Source organism: Arachis ipaensis, chromosome B8, assembly GCF_059453495.1.
Source record: "Arachis ipaensis isolate K30076 ecotype BB chromosome B8, ASM5945349v1, whole genome shotgun sequence".
NCBI lineage: Eukaryota > Viridiplantae > Streptophyta > Magnoliopsida > Fabales > Fabaceae > Arachis > Arachis ipaensis.
In genome coordinates, this window is record NC_142443.1 from 119,362,856 (window position 1) to 119,382,039 (window position 19,184).

Genomic DNA, 19,184 nt, shown 5'->3' on the forward strand with positions numbered 1-19,184 from the left:
TTAGATCAAACCCTTGTATTCTCTGACGGCATGAGTCTCTAAACCCCATTGTTGGGGGTGAGGAGCTCTGCTGTGTCTCAATGAATTAATGCAAGTATTTCTGTTTTCCATTCAAACACGCTAGTTCCTATCTAAGATGTTCATTCGCGCTTAACTGTGATGGAGGTGATGATCTGTGACACTCATCACCTTCCTCAAATCATGAACGTGTGCCTGACAACCACCTCCGTTCTATATACGATTGAATGAGTATCTCTTAGATTCCTTAATCAGAATCTCCGTGGTATAAGCTAGAACTGATGGCGGCATTCATGAGAATCCGAAAAGTCTAAACCTTGTCTGTGGTATTCCGAGTAGGATTCAAGGATTGAATGACTGTGACGAGCTTCAAACTCCTGAAGGCTAGGGGTTAGTGACAGACGCAAAAGGATAGTAAATCCTATTCCAACCGGATCGAGAACCAACCGGTGATTAGCCGTGCTGTGACAGAGCGCGTGAGCGTAGTTTTTACTGGAAGGATGGAAGGTAGCCATTGACAACGGTGATCCACCAACACACAGCTTGCCATAGGAGGACGTGCGTGCGTGAACAAGAAGACAGAGGAAAGCAGAGATTCAGAAGACAAAGCATCTCCAAAACTCCAACATATTCTCCATTACTGCATAACAAGTAACCTTTAATCCATGCTCTATTGTTTATTTGCAATTCAACTGATAAACATAATTGACTTCCTGACTAAGATTTACAAGATAACCATAGATTGCTTCAAACTAACAATCTCCGTGGGATTCGACCCTTACTCACGTGAGGTATTACTTGGACGACCCAGTGCACTTGCTGGTCAGTGGTACGAGTTGTGAAAAGTGTGATTCATAATTCGTGCACCATTAACTAACTTACATGTAATGCTATATATACAAGGTGTGGATTGTTTTTATTATGTAAAAGTCTCTAGTTTACTTCCTTTTTATTTTCAATTTAAACCAAACTTATCATATGCTAAAAGGGTAAACTATACTAATTAATCCATATATTTTATAACTAATAAATTAGAATTGCAACTAAACTAACTGGCTAAAATATAAACTAAAGTGCAAAATACAGAAATAGAGTAAAAATACATGAAAAGAGCAATGTATAAATACTGTGAAATAAAAATAAAGATAAAAATACAGAAAAATAACAAAATAAAATAAAAAGAGTCTGTAGTGGTTCACCAAGAAAAATAGACCTCCCCACACTTAAAATGTAGCATCGTCCCCGATGCTCACTCAAGCCGGGTGTGAAGGAGTGTCATCACTGGAATGATGTGTGGCTGGAGTCTCTGTGGTGGTGGTCTGAGGATCTGTCTGCTGCAGAGGAGGTGCTGACTGAATAGGAACCTCTGGGTCTGCAGGCTGAATCTGATGCGGCTCCTCCTGCTGTGATGCAGCCTGCTCTGGACCTACCTGCTCAGCCTCTCTCTGTGGATGGGTCTCCGCCTCATGATTATCCGCCTCCTCCTCAGATGGCTCTGATGGTATGTCAGGCTCGGAGGGGATGTCGCCGCCAGATCGTATCATCAGCTTTAGGTGCTCATAGCGTCGCTTGCTGCGACGCTCAGATCTCTCATATCGGCACCGGTTGCGGTGCTCTATCTGGTCTAGCTGCTGAAATAGGCGGTGCACGAGGTGATAAACTGGCTCTGAGGTAGGTGGAGGTGCAGTGATGGTAGTTGGGGTAGCAGTAGATGAAGAGGGGCCAGCTGAAGGTGTGGCTGTCTCATCAGGGGCAGTGAGGAATGGAGGTCTATAGCCCAAAGCCAGAAAGTTCCTGCTGTAGGGGATAATCTTCTTGCATTCTGCAGCAGGTGGCTTCTCATCAGCATCCTCCCAAAGCACGTCAGCCCGACGGCCGAGCTGGGTAATTAGATATGGAAAAGGGAGAGTGTCTCTGACGTGGACCCTGGCGATGTAGTACCGGATGATTCGTGGCAGGTACAGGTCTTTACCCTCCATCACACACCAGAGGAGGGTGATCATAGCGGCAGGTAGCTCTGTCTCATGAGTACTCGGCATAATAAAGTTGCTCAGGATCTGGTGCCAGAGCCGAGCCTCATCATTTAAGTATATCCGCTTGATTCCCTTAGGCATGGTGGTGTTCTGACCCATGACCCATGGGACAGTTGGGTCAAGGGCTATCCTTGCCTTGACCGCATCCCAGTCAAACTTCATGAAGCGCATGTCCTCCTCAACCTTTTGGTAACCATCAAGCTGATCGGATTTAGGCTGAAGCTGCAGAATATCCTCAATGGCCTCTTCAGTGACCAGTATCTGCTTCCCTCTTAGGTTCACTGCATCTAGGGAAGTTTTGAAGTAATTGCAGTAAAACTCTCTTACCCAAGAAGCATTGACCTCTGTCAAGTTTCTCTCCAGGAAGAACCAGCCTCTTTGTTTGATCTGATCGGAGGTGTATTGCTGGAGTTCTTCCAGAATTTTCAGAGTCCGCTCCAGGTACAGGTTTCTGGAGGTTGCAAACACCGGATACTTCAACTCGGCAGTATCTATTTGCAAACTTAGTGGGATCAGTGGCAGGGAGTAGCTGGTCAGCCTTCTCTTGCGGGGTAAAGTGTTTCTCCCGCCAGGATTCATCATGCATGATGTCCAAGATGGACATAGAGGATTCTCCTCTTTTTCGTTTTCCAGTTGTTGCCTTTCCTTTTCCTTTTCTTTGAGTGTCAGAAATCTTGAAAAACAGAAATTTACGATATAATAAAAATAGGAAAACAAGTAGGCAAATAACAAAATAAGCACATAGTGGCAAAAGAGCAGTAGAATAATTAAATGAGTTGAAGAATTGTGCATTTGGATTGGTTCGGGAATAAAAAGCTGATATGAGAAATTTCAATCCAAAAAGTAATAGAATTCATGTTAATTAGGAAAAACCATAAACATGCCTTGAGTTAAAAAGTAAAAGTGAGCAGTGAGTCAAAAAGCAGAGGGGGTTGTTAGAAAGTTAAAAGTGGTTTTAAATTGAAAAGAGGTTAGAAATAAAAAATCAGTGAGTTAGTAAAAAGAAAGTTAAGGTAAGCGGCATGATGATTGGTTTCTAAGTAACAAGAATTTCACAATTTGAAGCAACAGACAACTCATATTTAAGCAAGGAAATCAAGGTGTTGATGATTCATATAGATATACCAAAAACAAAAATTTGAAATCAAATCATCAATAATGTGAGTTATTAATCGGGGAAACAAAAGGAATAGGAATACTGGCCCGTGCATTCAGGAATTAGTTTGGTGAAAGCTTTGGAAAGCAAAATTGAAAATTCCAAAACCAATACATGAATGAGAATCAAAACAATTTACAGAAAATTGGGCAGCATTCCGACTAAAATTGGATGTTCTCAGAAAATAAACAGCAAGCAGAATAGTTCATATAAACTAAAATAAACTGCAAATAGAAATAAATAATACGAACATGAAAGAGCAGTTGCAATAGCAGCATGAACAGTAAGAACATCATATGAACAATACTTAGATCACAGCAACAATAGAATTGTGAAAATTGTAAAACAAGTAGCAAGAACAGCACAATTAAACAGGCCTAAATTCACTAACCACATCCTAGGCTACCTAACCACCTAGAATCCACTACAACATGCATATCTAACTAGCCTAAATTTGAACATAAACGGAAAAAATATGCAATTAACTACGAATTGAAAGAGTGGCGTTTGGCAGAACCTGGTAGGCGTATGAATGAAAGTAGGGCAGAGAGATGGCTGGGGGGTGGTTGCGGTGGTGGCTGACACGGTGGTTGAGGCGGTTGGCATGGCGGTGAACGGCTGTCCGGTGGCAGGGGTTGCTGTTGGGGGTAATGGGAGGGGTAGGTGATAAGGAGGAAGGAAGGGAAGGGGTGAGGGTGTTGGTGGTGGATGGAGCGGCGGTGATGGTGGCTTGGTGGCTGTGGTGGTTGCGGAGGGGGCATCGGTGGTGGAGGGAAGAAGAGAAGAGAAGAAGAAGAAAGAGAGGGAAGGAAGAAGGGGGTGGCATCGCGGCTGGGTGGTCGACGGTGGTGCGGCCAGTGGTGGTGGTTGTGGGTGGCGAGGGGTGGAGAGGGGGGTTGCAGAGAAGAGGAAGAAGAAAGGGGTTGGGGGGGCACGACAGGGTAGGGTTCGCGTCACTGGGGGGGTTAATGAATTTGAATCCACGCGATCGCGTGGGGCACGCGATCTCGTGGCTGGGGTGGAATGGGGGTTGATGCGATCGCGTGGGTGGCACGATCGCATGGAATGGGTAAAAGGATGAATGACACGATCGCGTGAGGCACGCGATCGCGTCGCTGGAAATTGTGCTAAACGCACAATTCCAGCGTCGTTTCAGCGCAACTCTCTATCTCCACTGGGGTGTTATGATATCTGCGCGACGCGAACGCATCGCTCACGCTATCGCGTGGCATGGTTGTTGTGCAAGTGACGCGATCGCGTCAGGGACGCAACCGCGTGGGTCGTTTTGTGCAAAATGCACAACAGCCGCACGATTCCAGCCCAACTTTCTGGGCGTTGGATCTTTACGCCGATTTCCAAATCACGCGGCCGCGTGAATGACGCGGACGCGTGGGAGGTGATTTTCGCAACTGACGCAATTGCATGAGCAATGCGGTCACGTCACACGCCTTTTTTTATATGTGCAATTATGAAATTATGCAGTATGCAATGCTAATGAATAATATTCAGGTTCAATTGAAAAAAGAATAAAAATAAATAACACGAAATGAAACTGAAAAAGAAATGACCATACCATGGTGGGTTGTCTCCCACCTAGCACTTTTAGTTAAAATCCTTAAGTTGGACATTGGATGAGCTTTCTGTTATGGTGGCTTATGCTTAAATTCATCCAGAAATCTCCACTAATGCTTGGAATGCCAACAGCCTCCGGGGTCCCAGGCTAGGCATGTAAAGCTTCTGAGCAGCTTCAAACAGATTCTCAGGCTCCTGGGGTGACGAATGTCAGAATAGATTCCAGGATCCCAAACTTTACTTTTAAATCCGCCTTCATCTTGATCTATATTTTTCCATCCGGGCGGTTTAGAAATGAGATTCTCACCAAGATAACCAAACGTTTTCCGAGATCCATTCTATTGAACATGATGCCAATCCGTGCACTTCGAGTTGAAGCGTGGAACCTTATTGAACCTTGTGCACCAGCTCTGAGTGCGAGCCATTTCCCTCTTACTCTTAATGTCGCAGAGAGCTCTAAGTTGGCCATCTGTTTCAAGCAAACCATATTCAAGTGGAAAAGTAAAGATAAATGTTAAGGATTGTACCCACTTGAAGCTTGTATTAGGTGGTAATGGCCTTGGGATAGGTGTTTCCAGTGGTTCTGTAAGCTCTACTCCCTTGTGATCTTCTGTGAATTCCTCCACTTCTTTGAAAACTTCTTCGCATGCATCTGTGTCCTGATCAAAGTCTTCAATGTCTTCCTCATCACTTAAGTCATAAGCTGGAGGTTGAGAGAAATCTACCTCGACGTCATCTTCGTATTCACTTGGATAAGGTTCTTCAGGCTCAAGGAATTCAGTTGCGGATGTGAGTTCGTGACTAGGAGAGCTTGAGGCAAGATCGTCACTGCCCATGGAATCAACTTCTTGGTCTGTTCCGTCCAATTTTTCACAAAGTATATGCTGTGGAGGTTGTGCACTGTCCTCCTTGACATCAATTTCGGATTTCTCAGCGGAATCCTTTATGGCATTTGATTCCCACGGAGGTTCAACATCTCCTAAATCTTCAACCACTTCTTCCTCTACAACTATCATGGCTTCCTCTACTTGTTCCAGTACAAAGCCATGCTCCTCATTGTCCACCAGGGTCTTTAGTGTCTCCTTCATGCCACGCTCTTCTTTTGATTTCCCACATGCAGCTGTGGGAGTACTTTGAGTCCTCAGATATCGGGAAGCTATTAAATTTACTACCTCAGTTACGACAGTAGTGAGTTCCAGTACGCTTTTTTCCATCTTTGCTTGCCCTTGAAGAAGAACACACAGTCTGTTGTCCATAGGAAGTTGGGGTGGTGTGAGGGTTCATTGGTTGGGAAGGGGGGTTCAGAACAAGAATATGGTGGTTCTCGGGAGTAATCGGATTGGAATTGTGGTGGATAAGGGTCATACGGTGGTGAATGTTAAAAAGGATCTTGTGAGTATGTTGGTTCAAATCTACGTTGAGAGGATGGTCTATAAGCACAGGGTGGGGCTTGTTGGTAGTTACAAGGTGGTCCACCATATCTATCAGCTTGGCATGCATTGTAGAATTGTCTTTGTCCATGATATCTTGGAAGGGATTGTTGCCTAAAGGGGTGATCAGATCCTCTTGGCTCCATCCATCGTTGATTGTGTAGACCTTGATGCATATTCCTATTATCGCTCTCACTTCTTTCAACAATATTAGAACCAAACTCAAAGCGAGAGGGGTGAGAATTCATAGTAGTTAATAAAAATTAAAAAGAAAAAATAAAATAAATAAACAGGCAAAATTAAATATTTACAATAACCAATAATAAGGCACACGTTTGCAATTCCCCGGCAACGGCGCTATTTTGACGTTAGGATTTTTGCTGGTAAAGAATTTTATAAGAATAGTCGCGTTGTAGATATAGTTTCTAAACCGACAGAAATCCCTTCGTACAAACGTTTTGGTTGTCACAAGTAACAAACCCCTAAATAAATTGATAACCGAAGTATTTAAACCTCGGGTCGTCTTCTCAAGGAACTGCAGGAAAGTATGTTCTTATTATTGGTTATGAAGATTGTAAATTGGGGTTTTGAAAGTAAGGAGCAAGTAATTTGAATGACAAGTAAAATAAATAAATAACTGTAAAACACACTTTTGGCAAGGTATGAGAAATTGGAAGTCCTATCTTAATTATCCTTATCAATGGTGATGAGAATTGAGTCTTACTCCCACTTAGTTAGCCTTTACTAAAGCAAGGGAAGATCAAGTGGATTAATTAGTCTGATCTTCAGGTTCTAGTCAATTCCTAAGAAAGGACTGGAATTATTGAAGTTCAATTCAATTAGCAAAGATGACAATTATCAATCATGTTGAGTTTGATAACTCCTGAGTTACTGATTTCTTAACCAAGACCAAAAAGGGGAAGAGTAAATCTACTAGAATAAAAATGTCTTCAGATTGGAAGCAACAGTAACATAAATAAAAGAGAGCAATAATAAACTGAAATACCTCAAATAACATTAATTAAAAGAATCATCTGTAACATAGAAAAGCTCATGAGTCAAATTGAGAACATAATAAAAAGGAATGTTGAACCTGATAGAAAGGGGCAATCATGAAAGCGAGAAAAATCCTAAATCCTAATCCAAAGAGAGAAAGGAGAGAACCTCTCTCTAAAAACTACATCTAAATCATGAAAAGTGAATAATTGGAGACTCTCCTTTGAAAGGATGCATTCCCCCACTTCATAACCTCTGATCTGTGCCTTCTGGACTTGGATTTGGGCCAAAAAGGGCTTCAGAAATCGCTGGGAGCGTTTTCTGTAATTTCTGGTGCGTGGCCTCTGTCACGCGTCTGCGTGGGTTACGCGGTCACATCATCTGGAGTTTTTCTTATCACGCGTTCGCTTCGGTCATGCATCCGCGTCATCTGCATTTTGCTCGTGGCGCGCGATCCCGTCAGTCACGCGTTTGCGTTGTTGTCTTTTCACGCCAGTCATGCGGCCGCGTCGCCCACGCATTTGCGTCGCTGCCAGTTTCTTTAAAAACTCCATTTTGTGCTTTTCTTCCATTTTTTGTATGTTTCCTTTCCATCCTTTAAGTCATTCCTGCCTTAGAAGATCTGAAACTACTCAACACACAAATCACGGCATCGAATGGTAATAAAGGGTAATTAAAATAATTATTCTTAAAGCATAGGAAACATGTTTTTCACATATATCACATAATAAGGAAGGGAAAATAAAACCATGCAATTACATGAATAAGTGGGTAAAGGATTGAATAAATCACTTAAATTGGGCACAAAATATATCATAAAATATGGGTTTATCAGGCAGCAGAAGATGTAGCTGCCTCAGCAGAGGCAGTGAAAAATAGAGGTCTGTAGCTCAAAGCCTGAAACTTCCTGCTGTGATGAATAATCTTCTTGCAGTCGGCGGCAGTTGGCTTCTTATCTGCGAGCTCCCAGGGCACCTCAGCACGGCGGCCTAGCTGAGTGATCAGGTATGAAAAAGGGAGGGTGCCTCTGACATGGACTCTGGCTATGTAATACCGGATGAAACGGGGCAAATATAGGTCCTTTCCCTCCATCAAACACCAGATGAGGGTAATCATAGCAGCTGGCACCTCTATCTCATGAGTGCTCGGCATCACGTAGTTACTCAGAATCTGCTGCCAAAGCCGAGCCTCATCATTCAGATAAATGATCTTAATTCCTTTGGGAGCCACTATAGACTTGCCCATGACCCATGGGATAATAAGATCAATAGCTATTCTCTGCTTTACTGCATCCCAGTCAAATCTCATAAATCTCATATCCTCCTTAGCCTTTTGGTAACCATCTGGCTGATCTGATTTAGGTAGGAGCTGGAGGATTTCTTCTATTGCTTTCTCAGTAACCAGAATCTGCTTGCCTCTAAGCTGTACTGCATCCAGGGACGTTTTGAAGTAGTTACAATAGAATTCTCTGACCTAGGATGAGTTGACTTTAGCTAAGTTTCGCTCCAAGAAGAACCAACTTCTCTGTTTAATTTGTTCTGAAGTGTATTTTTGATTTCTTCTAAAATTTTGAGGGTCCTTTCCAGGTATAGGTTCCTGGAAGTGGCAAAAACTGGATACTTAAGCTCACAGTATCTGTTGGCAAATTTGACAGGATCTGTGGCAGTGAGTAGCTGATCGGCCTTTTCCTGCGGGGTAAAGTTCTTCTCCCACCAGGAATCGTCGTGGAGGATATCTAAAATAGAGGTATAGGATTCTCCTCTTTTTCTTTTGCCAGTGGTGGCTTTACCCTTTCCTTTACTTTTAGGGTCAGACATCCTGAAAAGCAAAATTTCTATAATACAGTTTAAGAATTAAAGCAGGAAAATAGGTAAGCAAAAAAGGAATATATCAATAGAAGCATAGATTGGCAAAAGAGGAATAAAGTGGCAATGTAAGTATGAATTGAGTTAATTTGATGTAAATTTCTGGATTGTAGGCAAGTTAAAAGTTGGAGAAGAAAAATCACAATCCAAAATCTTTGATGTGCGGAATTGTTTGTTATTTAGGAACAACACTGAACATGCCTTGAAGTGGTTTTAAAGTGGTTAGTTGTAGTTCCCAATAACTAAAATTGCACAATTTTGAAGTTCGCGTGGCATCTGTCACGCGTTCGTGTGGGTCACACATTCGCATGGTTTGGAGTTCTTTCTTGTCACATGTACGCGTCGGTCACGCGTCTGCGTCATTTGCGTTCTGCTCAAGGCACGCGTCCGTGTCAGTCACGCGTTCGCGTCAGTGCCATTTCGCGCTAGGCACGCGTCTGCGTCATCCATGCGTTCGCGTCGCTGCCTTTTCTTCAAAACTCCATTTTTGTGCTTTCCTTCCATTTTGTATGTTTTCTTTCTGTCCTCTAAGTCATTCCTGTCCTATGAGACCTGAAAATAATTAACACACAAATCACGGCATCGAATGGTAATAAAGGATAATTAAAATTAATATCTTTAAAGCATAGGAAACATGTTTTCACATATATCATAAAATAAGGAAGGAATAGTAAAATCATGCAATTTACATGAATAAGTGGGTGAAGAATTGATAAAAACACTCAATTTAGGCATAAGATGAATCATAAAATAGGGGTTTATCAATAATTTTATTACCATCAAATGAAAACAAACGGAAAAAATCTCATCGGTAAATAGTTATCATCAAAACTTGAAAATCCGACGATAAGCATATTTAGGGGAACGAATATGGAAAATAGTTACCATTAAAAAAATATGACGATAACTTTTAAATTTAATTTTAAAATAATTATCTGATAGTAATTTCTGTGGCGAAATTCGACGATAGTAAACATATTTCTGATAATATATGCTAATTCAATGACTGGTTCTATTTTCAGAACCTTGGTAAAAATTAAAGTATTAAATGATGAAGAAAGACTCAATATCATAGTTCTATGACAAATTCATAAATTTAAGGAAGATTATAGATAGAAGCAAAATCTCAAGATTTAAAGAGTAAATTAAACTATCATTTCTGCCCATAAAGGTTCAGAATGCTAAAAAATCTATCCATGAAAAGGCAAAGTTAACTTTGTACCAATAAAGGATGGGTTTTAGTTGACAAAAGGATTAAGTACTTTTTTCATACTCAAAGTTTATGCCTAAATCAAAATCATCGCTAACATTTTTTTTGTTTTAAAATCGTTTCCAATGTTTTAATTATTTTTAAAATGATCTTTTTTTTGCTCAAATATTAAGTTTTAGACCAAAATATCCTTAAATAAAAATAAAATTAAAAAACATACTCTGCCAGACTCCTACCCATCCTCACCACTAACCACCTACTCATATTCTGCTCATCACTATTACCATTCACCATTACCACAAAATCAAAGATTGAATCACACACACAAATTAAAGAACCACAAAACAAAGAGACTTCATTCAGTGAAAGCTTCTTCTTGAGCTTGATCTAGAGGCATTATTATTGTCGGGTGAGAAGGAGACTCAACAGATGGTGGCGGCACTACGGATGACACGGTGGAGGAGGGAGACATCGACGACAAAGACAATGCGATCTTCATTCTGGTTGGAGATGTCATAGTCATCGAAGAGGTCATCACAACGGGAGCAAGGATTGGAAGCTCTTCTCGAGGAGGTACACCACGCCATCCTTTCCTCTTCTCTCAATCTCATGTACTATGCCACAACAGCCTCTTCTCTTTGCCGCCCTTCAATCTTCCTTGGTTTCACCACAAAAAAGCCCTCTACACCAAAAAGAAGGTTATGGAATTGAGAAATTTCTTTTCTTTTATTTTTTACTTTTTTTTAGATTCATGTATTCTTTTATTGGGATTTGATTGTGCCTTTGTGTTAGGTGGTAGGATTCAGGTAAAAATGATTGGGGTAGTGATGGTGATAATAGATAGAGAAAATTGTGTGAGGTGGTAGTATTGGTAATAGAGATGAGCAGATAGTGATAGAGTGATTAGTGGTGAGGATAGCGGGTGGGGTGGTGGGGAGAGAGAGAAAGAGAGAGAGAGATGGTAATGGTGATGGTGATGAATACATGATGGTAGAAGTGATTAGTGGGTGGAAGATGATATTTTATTAGGGGTAAATGATACGAATTCTACAAACTTAATCTGCAAAACTACCAGCAAGTGCACCAGATCGCATTAAGTAATACCACGGTGAGTGGGTTATTGTTCCCACAAGGATTGAGAGATCAAGCAATTTTTATCAATTGGCTATTTTAGTTAAACAAATCAAATTCAAGGAGATTCAATCAAACAATAACATGAAACTAAATAACTTGACAGTGAAGTAAATGATTGAAAATTAAAGAGCAAGGAATTAAATGACAGAAATTAAAGAGAATTAAAGAGCAAAAAAGTAAATGACTAGAAGTAATAATGGAACTAAGAACATAAGCAAGAATTAGATCTACATAATGAAATTGAATTGAAGTGTAAATTGGCAACATAAAGTAGAAATTGAGAAGATTATATGATGGAAAGCATTGAGGATTAGAGATGTTAACTCCTCTGGATTTTTAGATCTCAACTCTATCTCAATTATGCAATTATTGTTCTCTGGCAAATCATAAGTAATTAAACCCCAATTCCTTGGTGATTTAATTTTTCTTAACTTGATCAATTGCCTATTTCTTGATCAATTGCTCATGAGAAGAGATGAAGATTGGCCTCTGATTTAGAGCCACACAATTCTCTAGATCTTGAATTTAGTTGATTAAATGTCACATATCAAAGCTAAATTGAGAATCAAAGAGAACTGAGAGAGAAGATTTTCAAGTTTAGTTTCATGAATCAACCTTCCAGATAATCACAAAACTCAACTTAGATTCAAACCATCTTCCAATGCATTAGAATCATTTAGAATTCACAACAAAAGTATCTCTTAGAAAAAATATTACATCAATTGAAATTAGAGAATAAAAAGTGGATTCCACTAGAACTTAACAGATTTATCCTCCTCAATGAGGGAGAATTAGTGGGTCATTGCTATAGGAATTACAAAAAGAGAAATAAGAGAAGTAGAAGTGAAGTGTAGTGCGTAACCCCCTAAACTAGCTACGTAAACCCCCTTTTATAGAATTCACCCCCTTTCTAACTTAAATTTACAATTTATCCCATCCCACATTCTACACTCATCAATTGGGTTTTTGAACCTTGGCTTGTTGTGGGCTTGTTGACTTGGGCTCTGGAATCACTTAAAGCTAGAATGCATAAGAGGATATGCTCTTTGAGAAAGTGTGCCTCACTTTGTGGCACACTTTGCATGACACACTTTGCCTTACACCAAAGAATGCTTCAGAGGATTGGCACTTGAAACTTGAAGAATAGGTGCTTGAGGCTCCACTTTAAAGCTTGTCTTGGTTTCTTTCTTGAGACATGGCCTTCGAAGGCGCTTGAAGTTTCTAACGCTTTATAATTTTTTCCCTTGATTGACACTTGAGGTGCCCAGTTTGGCACCAAATGAAATCTCTGGAGGATGCCACAAGGAGTGGCATTTGAGGCACCAATTTGAGTGCTTGAAGCACTTTGTCTTTGGCCAAAATTGATCCCTGAATGATGGCATGAGAGTGGGCGCTTGAGGCTCTAAATTGTGTGCTTGAAGCGCTTTGTTTGAGGCACAAAACTTGCTCCCTCGAAGGCATTTGAGGCGCCTATTTGGGCACCTAAAGCACCATACATGATGTTTAAACCTAGTGCCCTGGAAGTATGATAAAGGAGGGCGCTTGAGGCGTGGGTTTGGACACCTAAGGCGCCATACTTGAGTGCCTAGAATTGGTGGCCCTGGAGAGTAACATTCTTGGTGATTTAGACACCAGTTTGGGCGGCTAAGTCGCCACCAATGTGCCTTCAATTGATGCTTGTGGAGGCTTGTGATGAAGGGTGCTTGAGGCGTAGGTTTGGGTGCCTGATGGCAAAAATTGTTGTTGGTTAGGAATTTCTCTTATAAAAAGAAGAACTTCGTTGTAAGCATAGCTCCAAACCAACAAACAACTCTCACATCAAATTAAATTTGGTTGTCATAAGTAACAAACCCCAATGAAAATTAACCGGAGTATTTGGACTCCGGGTCGTCTCACAAGGAATTGCAATAAAGTGATCAATTATTGGCTATGAAAATGCAAGGGGGGTTTGGTTGATAAGAAGGGCAACAAAATAAATGACAAGAAAAGTAAATCAAACAAGTAACTAAAGAAAGCAAGTAATAAAGAGAGACATTAATGGCAAGTGTTGAGATCATAGGCTTTCTTTCCTAGTCATGCAATGATCAATTTATCTTATTTAGTCAACTTCAACAAATAGGGAGAAAGTCAAACAAGACTAATCAATCATACCACAATAATAACAAGAATTTATCTTATTACGTCATCTCCAACATTGGAAGAAGGTATCATATTATCTCCCATGAGAGAAAGTCTAATAAGACTAGCTAATCTCAATCCAAAAGTCCTAATCAACTTACTAATTAAATTAGCAAAAGATTAGCGTCAATGGAAACAATATTAGCTAACAACTCTAAATCACCAACATAAGTTGGGTTTTCATGGCTCAAGATTGCCCAATTACTCTTTCCAAGCTAAGAATGCTCAAAATCTACTCTAAAGCCCAACCAAGCATTTTGTCAAACACTTGGTGGGTAATAAAAGAAAGCATAATAAATGGCAAGAAATAGTAAAATCTACCAACTACAATTTGCAAGGAAAGTAAGATCATAACTTAAATCAACAATTAAAAGAACATCAAACATTAAATTGCATTAGAAATAAATCAAATCCAACATGAGCATCCATGAACATAAAAGAGAGCATAAAAGGGAAATTAACAAGAAAACTAAGAAGATTAAGATAATAGAACACTAAAACATAAAGAGAATTGAAATCAAAACAAGAATTGAAAGATGGATTTGAAAAAATTAAACCTAAACTACCCTAGTTTCTAGAGAGATGAGAGAGCCTCTTTCTCTAGAATTCTACCCTAAAACATGATGAAAACTAAATTATGACTACTTGAGTCATTCTCCCTCCAATCCTTGGTTTCAATAGCATCATAAATGAGTTGGATTGGGCCCAAAATACTTCAGAAATTGCTGGGGGCGATTTCTCTTTAGTGGGCCACGGACAGCATCAGCGCGCACGCGTATATGGCACGTGCACGCCCCTGAAAGCGAAATAACATATAGAAAATTTTATATTATTTCGAAGCCCTGGATGTTAGCTTTCCTATGCAACTAAAACCGCCTCATTTGGACCTCTGTAGCTCAAGTTATGGTCGATTGAGTGCAAAGAGGTCAGGCTTGACAGCTTTACTGTTCCTTCATTTTTTCATGAGTTCTCCCACTTTGCATGCTTTTCTCCTCACTTCTTCCATTCAATACTTGCCTTCTAAACCTTAAATCACTCAACAAATACATCAAGGCATCGAATGGAATTAAAGTGAATTAAAATCACCAATTTTAGGGCCTAAAAAGCATGTTTTCACATTTAAGTACAAATCAAGGGAGAATTACAAAACCATGCTATTTCATTGAATAAATGTGGGAAAAGGTGATAAAATTCCCCAAAATAAGCACAAGATAAACCACAAAATTGGGGTTTATCAGTGCCTAAGGTGCCATAAATGATTGCCTAGAATTGGCGTCCTTAGAGGTGATAAATCTTGGTGGTTGAGGAACTAATTTGGGCGCCTAAGGCACCACCAATGAAGCACAACTTTAATTTGGTAGTCCTGGAGGTGTTGAAGGAGGGTGCTTAAGGCGTGGAAGTGGGCGCCTAAGGCGCCATGTATATGTCACAATGTTGGTGTCCTGGAGAGGAGAAACATGGGGCTTGAGGCGTCAAGTTGGGTGCCTAAGACGCCACCAATGAAGCACCAACTTGGTGTCCTGGAGGTGGGTTGCCAAGGGCGCTTGAAGTGCCAATTTGGGCACCTAAAGCGCCACTATTGGTGCCTTAGATTACTTCCTTGTGTAGCCTTGTATCGAAGGTGTTTGAATTGTCCAACGCTTCACAAAATCTCCCTCTAGGTGGCGCTTGAAGCGCCACAACAAGTCCCAGGGTGATGGTTCGAGCCTTGCTTGCTTCATTCTTGATTTGCTTCATTGATTAATTACATGCTTCTTTTCATTCATTGCCTTCAAAACATGCATTCTTCATGCTCCTTCTTCCTTAACTTCTATTCCCTTGTAACAAGAAATCAATAAACAAACTTGCATCAAAGTATGGCTCTTGTCATCATGAATAATCATCAAATGTACAAATTTACAATTCAAGCTCATATATTCATAAATGACACAAATTTAACTTAATGTTTAATGATTTTCTTCATTTACACATAAGTGATGATTAGCACTGAAACCACTTGATTATTGACTGAAATTCATGAAATAAAGCCCTAAACTAACTAATTAACTAACTAAGATACAAATGCATTAGTAAAATCATCCTAAAATTAACATTTTATGTGAAAAAGATGATTTTAAAACAATTTCTAACTTTTAAGATGAAATTGATAAGAAAAAAAAGTTTCGGGATGATTTTGATTATCACCCAAAATCTTAGGAACAAAGAAGTACTTAACCCTTAACAAAACTATCCACACCCTTGTCCAAAATTCCTAAATTACTGCTGATAACCTAATGTATCCAACCTCTAATTTCTAACATTTTTCTCCCACACCTTTTCTTCACTCTTCATTCAATAATCACTTCTTCCTCTTCTTCTATCATCAACAATCATAATCATTTTATCACTACCAACTTGATTATAGAGATCCAAATTGAAGACTCAAATTCTGTTGGAAGCTTGATGTACTATGAATTCCGGATTCTCTTACTCTTTCAGCACTAAAATCTCAACTTTCAATAAAAAAAACAAGATTCTTCTAAAACGACTAGGTTTTTAAACGTTTTATTGAAGGTTGACAAATGAAAAAACAACAATGGAGAATTGTCATAGTAAAATCTCACAAAATACTAAATAAATAATTAACAACTAATAAATAAATTAAATGAGAAAAAAAAGAATTAAAGAATTAATATTTATAATTTGGAGAAATAAAAATATTTAGTGTGCGAATTAAAATGCTTATCTTAAGATTTTTGGTCTAAAGTTGGGCCAACAAAATAAAGAAATAAAATTGGGCCTTACCGGGCCCAAACTCCCATATATATACACATACTTAATGAGATTTCAGCCACCATTCTTCCTTTTTAGTGAGAGAGACCCAAAAATGAGAGAGGAGAGAAAAAGAAGGATAAAATCCTAGCTTCCTTCCACTTCATTTGTCCATAACTTTTTTTACGGAGCTTCGATTGACGAGCCATTTGCAGCTACGCGAAGCTTGTGTCCTCCTCTTTAATTTTATTTAATAGTTTGGTGAATAATTTGAAATCCCAGCCCGAGTTTCTCATTCAAAGCAGAAATTGTGTTTCTATTTTGGATATTGAGAATTTTTTATGATTTTGATGTTATACGGGTTCTCTAGCTTATGTTCTTGGTGGTATCCATCACTAATTTTAATGGGTAAAGATAAGGAACTCTTTTTTTCCTCTTGGTTCATCAATTTATGAAAACCCTAGTTTTTAATGTTGTGCCAAACTGTAGAGTATGGTGTTAGATTAAGTAATTGGAAGCTTGACTTGGTGGAATTTTAGAAAGGAAAGTTTGGAAGCTTGGAATTACGATATTAAGGTACGGGTGGTAGTTTTGAGTAGGTATTATGTAAGTTTATGTAAAAACCTAGGTTACTTGCCCCTAGGATAAGTTGAATAGAATTTATTATTGATGTGTTTGAATAATGGCTAGTATGAGTATAATCTTGGTTGATGTGTTTTGACATAAAATTGAGGAGTGTGATGTGATATTGTTGCAAGTGGATATTGTAATATATGTTGGTGTCATGTTGCATGAAAATGAGTATGCATGTTGAAGTTTTAATTGAGAATTAGATGTATGAATATTGCGATTTGTGGAAATTGGGCCGAAGGCCGTGATAGGGTGAGAAAATCCCTTATGTGGTAAGCTGTGATAAGTGGTGTGAGTTGTTGTATGAGAATGAGAGGATTGATTATTGGTTGATTGAGAAATTGGATATATGAATGTTGTATGTTATTGATGAATATGAGGATTTAGATAAAGTGTGTAAAATAATTTAGGAGTGAGTTGAATTAGGCTTTGAATGGTTGAGAATTGTTGAATAAGTATTTGGAGGTGTGTTTGACTGGTTTTAGAATGGTTTATGATTAAATTGAATTGAGAATTTATAAAATTGAGGGGTTATGAGAATTTGGTAAAAATAGAATTTTAACCAACTTTGACATGCCATAACTTAGCGCTCAGAGCATAGACTTGAATGAGATTGTCTTAAATTAAAGCTATTGGAAAGATCTTTACAACCATCTAAGAATGAAGGAAAACAGAATTTTATAGAAAAAGTTGTGAGAGTTTGAATTTGTGCGTTTAAAATTGAATTCTGCAGAAGTTGCAGAAAACTGAGGTCATGCGTATACATGAGCCATGCGTACGCATGAGGGGTGTAACACAAGAAAAATGATTTTATGCGAGTTTCATGTGCATGTATGAGGCACATGTACACACAACCCGCATTTCCAGAATTGAATGTTTTTCGTGCACATTCCGCGCGTACACACAAAAGTGGGACTTGTGCATATGCACGAGGCATGCGTAGGTACAACTGTCCTGTTTTTCAAAGATGATAATTTTTAACTATTTTTGCCTATCCAATCTATTGTTTCACTTATGTAACCCCCATTTGAGATTTGATAACTATTTTCTATGATTTGGAATGAATATTATGCCTCCAAACTATTTTCTTAACGTTTAAAACTTTTGTAAATCCTATAATGAGTATAGAGAATAATAAGAATGAGATGATATGATTGAATGATAAGGATAAGATAATATAATTGAATGATGAGATTGAGTTGATTCGAGAGGATAATGAGGATGAGATTATATGATTGAATGATGAGTTTGAGTTGATTCGAGAGGACAATGAGAATGAGATGATATGATTGAATGATGGAATTGAGTTGATTCGAGAGGAAAATGAGAATGAGTTGATTGATATTTGAGCTTCTGGGGTAGATGTAAAGGTTGTAGTTTTGTCACACTTACTCTTAGTCGGTATTTGAGCTTCTAGGGTAGATGTAAAGATTGTGGTTTTGTCCTGTTTGCATGATAAACCACAATTTTATGGTTTATCTTGTATTAAATTTGGTGGATTTTATCAATTTTTCCTACATTTATTCAATGAAATAGCATGGTTTTGTAAATTCTCCCTAAATTGTGCTTAAGAGTGAAAACATACTTTTTAGACCCTTAATTTGCCAAATTTAATTCACTTTAATTCCATTCGATGCCTTGATATGTTTGTTAAATGATTCTAGGTTTATAAGGCAAGGATTGGATTGAAGAAGTGAAGAAAAAGCATGCAAAGTGGAGAATTCATGAAGAAATGAAGTTTTGGAAATCTGCCATGCGACGCGTACGTGTGACCTGAAAAATCACAATATAATGCGTACGCGTGACAAGCAGCACGTGACCAACTTAAAGACAACATGCTGGGGGCGATTTCTGAGGCTGCATAAGCCCAATCTAACTCATTTCTGAAGCTATTTAAGGCCAAATTCAAGAAGAAACAAGGGGGGAGCAATTAGGATAGTTTAGTAACATGCTTAGGTCATATTCTAGAGAGAGAAGCTCTCTCTTCTCTCTAGAATTAAGGTAGATTAGGTTAGATTTCTCTTAGGTTTAGAATTTAGTTGTTGCTTTGATTTAGTTTCCTTGCAATGTATTGTTCTTATATCTTTGCTCTTTTAGTTTTTCTTGCTATTTCCTTTATTTTGCTCACTTTTGTTGCTCTTATGTTCATGACTCTTGTTGATTTTAATTTTCTTTAATGCAATTGATGCCTTTTTATGTTTTTTGTTGTTT